Consider the following 3,681-nt stretch of genomic DNA (forward strand, 5'->3'; position numbering starts at 1 on the left):
AGAGATCACTGCCAAAGTGAAGTAGGCTAAAAAAAAAAAAGCAAAGTCATCCAAGGGCTACAAAGCCATTTCTGATGCTTTGGGAAGTATGGTGATGGCGATGATGGTGAGGCCAGAGCCTCAGAGTTTTGCCAGCAGGGTTTAGAATTCGGGTTCTAACGCAATACGTGACTTTTCAAATGGTTCCAGTGCTGCGGTAAAAAGTGATTGCTGGAATTTAAGCTGTTATAAATGACTTCACCCTAAAATCTGTCAAAAATGTGTCAATCATATCTCTCACAAAGAACATTCCTATCACTGCAATCAGTTTTTGGCAAAGCGTCTTTTGTATGTCATTTAGGTAAAAAACATTGACATTAAAAATGTGTTTTCCTCGAAGTTTAGCCAAGAGGGCAGCAAAAATTGCAACAACATCACAGTTCTCTAAACTTACTTGACTTACTTAACAGATCAACAAGAACTGGATTGATGACAATATGGGTACAAATAGGCAGAGTGATAAAGATACTTCAAAAACAGGTCATTTCTGTATTTTATATATGAACCCTTCATGAATCCTGTTCCCTACAGTCAATTTACTAATATAAGTAAAGATACTGGACGTAAAAACATCAGAAACCACTTTTTGGCAGATGATCGGGAGGTTATATCTGGCATAGCTAGCATTTCATGAAAAGAACATAATACCAAACAGTCTGGGGCGACTTTGGAGGTGGGACAGACTGGGGACATGTGTCCAAACTGTCACAGAGTTCACATTCTAAAGCGAGTTAACATGAAAATAATGACTTTGTGGTTTTGGAATGTGGGAGGAAGTAGCAGCACCTGGGGGGAACTTTACAAACTTCACACACAAGCACTTTTCCATACTGGAGACAGCGAGCCTGCTTCACAAAATCTGTATATGTGCAGTAATCTGGATTAATCAGAAATCTGACGTATGATTTTGTTCATACTCCAGCAAACATCACAAATGGCCTCATGCATAGGAAACCAGCAATAGGCACAGCAATAGTTTTTTCATTCATTACAAATAGCTTCCATGCTGGATGTTACCACATACAGTCTTGGTAGTTGGGACTATTCCTGGGATGGACAGATGGAGAATATGGAGGATTTTCAATGCTTGCAGTCAGTTTATTTTCTCATTCTGTTACTTTTGTTTCCATATGTTTCATGTCAAACCCTTAGAGGTGGATAGTAGGTTGTCTTAAGGCGAACCACTGAAACAAACTATCCATCTTCATTACTGATCCAGTTTTTGGCTGCAGAGAGGCCTCATTGCATCCTGCTGATGTGTCTAAATGAACCCAAACTATTATTTCACAATCATAGAGCAGTAGCGAGTCTGCAAGGCTCCATAAAAAGTCAGAGCTCTGTTGAGCTAACCATTCCTTCAACATTAACTAGTAATGACTTCATTAATTTCTTTACAAATAAAACTTTAGCCATTAGAGAAAAAAAAATACTCATAATTATCTCACAGATGTAACATTATCTACAGTTACTTTCAGTACCATTGACATTCATCTAGAGCAGACCTTCCCAAAGTGTGGGGCCCGCCCCCTAGGGGGCGCAGAGCCATTGCAGTGGGGGCGCGGCATGAAAGAGGGGGGGAAACAAAACGCTTGGACACTGCTAGCACGGGGCGGCCACAGAAACGCAAAGCAGGAGATGAAGCATCGCTGAATATGTTTCCAAACCGACTTCATTCTAAGCCAAAGACTAGAAAATATGGTGAAGCATATCTTCCCTTTGGCTTCACCTGCACAAGTGCCACAGTAGGTCTCCCCTGCAGAATTGGTTTTCCCTGTGTCGGGAGCAGCGCTGGGCTCTCCAAATCACCGACAAACAGTATCCCACAGCTGTTTATGTTTTTGAACCCATTTTGCACAGAGAGACATTTTTGAAAAATGTATTGATAGCAATGTTGAATATTATTACACAGGGAAAAAACAACTACACGTAAAATAATTACACCGTGACCCCTCTGCCTTTCTAAATGGAGGGACAGTAACTGCGTGTGTATATGTAAGCGTGTAAAACCTGCAGACAGTCAGATTAACAGTATTGTGTCTCTATCTGCCATTCTGCAATTCATCTCATGTAAACAATAACGTGGCGCACAGTGTGACGTGAAAAAAGGCACATACCTTTGACGTTGCGTGATGATCTCTGTATTCCTCGTCCACACGTAAACGCAAAAAAGGAGTTTTAAAAAATCTCAGTTTTCGGTGATTCGAAATGCCGTTTACGTGTGGACGAAACAGCTGCGTTTCCAAAAATCCCCGTGTAGGTGTGGACGTAGCGTGAAAGAGTTAGTAGTTTATTTTATTACTACCTGTAATTTATTGCAGATTACTTGTATTTGCTTAATTTTTTACTAAATGTTTGAGGTGTGAAATAAACCGCAATGGAGCAAAATATGGGTGTGTGTGGTTGGAGGATGTGTGCCCGCGCGCGGGCGGGGGGGGTCGCGAACATTTTTCTTGTAAACAAAGGGGGGCCCAGCAAAAAAAGTTTGGGAACCACTGATCTAGAGTCTTTTTCTCCAATTGGTCTTTCTGAGTTAACTTCAATAATTACTTCCTCCAAACCATCAACGTGTCTTTTAGACCCCATTCCTACAAGACTGCTCAAAGAAGTCCTGCCATTAATTAATTCTTCGATCTTAAATATGATCAACCTATCTCTAATAATCGGCTATGTACCACAGGCCTTCAAGCTGGCAGTAGTTAAACCTTTACTTTCAAAAACATCTCTAGACCCAGCTGTCTTAGCTAATTATAGGCCAATCTCCAACCTTCCTTTCATATCAAACTTCCTTGAAAGAGTAGTTGTCAAACAGCTAACAGATCACCTGCAGAGGAATGGTTTATTTGAAGAGTTTCAGTCAGGTTTCAGAGCTCATCACAGCACAGAAACAGCTTTAGTGAAGGTTATAAATGATCTTCTTATGGCCTCTGACAGTGGACTCGTCTCTGTGCTTGTCCTGCTAGACCTCAGTGCAGCGTTCAATACTGTCGACCATAATATCCTATTAGAGCACGCTGTAGGTATTACAGGTACTGGGCTGGAGTGGTTTGAATCATATCTATCTAATAGACTCCAATTTGTTCATGTAAATGGAGTCTTCTTCACACACTGAGGTTAATTATGGAGTTCCACAGGGTTCAGTTCTGACCAATTCTGGTCCTAGCACTAGTGAAATGAAGCTTATGCATAAGTTTGATAAGGAACATCTGCAGTCACACTTCTGTCTGCTTCCCAGGTGTTTGGTGGCTAATCTAAGCCTTACATCACTTCTGTTTTCCCATGCTGCCAAGCTCATTGTGACATCACTGGTCGAGTCCAAACATCTTTCTGCCTGCCTTCTTCAGGTCAATCAGCCTTCACTCCACGTACTTTAAAGCTCACTGCGCATCTGTCACACCTTTGTGCAACCCACCTCCACCCCATCACTACCTCTCCCATGTTACTCAGGCTCCATTCAACTTCCTTCTTCATCTTTACCACCAGCATCTAGACTGTGTGGGGTACTCCCTTAATCCCATTTAATGCCATAATGCCATTGGAGTCTGACCACCAACAGAGGTGGGAAGTAACGAAGTACAAATACTGGTTATGTGAAAGTGGATCCAAGTACAGATACAGGCAAAGGCACAGTACTAGGTTGTCTAA

This window comes from Pelmatolapia mariae, linkage group LG4 (assembly GCF_036321145.2).
Source record: "Pelmatolapia mariae isolate MD_Pm_ZW linkage group LG4, Pm_UMD_F_2, whole genome shotgun sequence".
Lineage (NCBI taxonomy): Eukaryota > Metazoa > Chordata > Actinopteri > Cichliformes > Cichlidae > Pelmatolapia > Pelmatolapia mariae.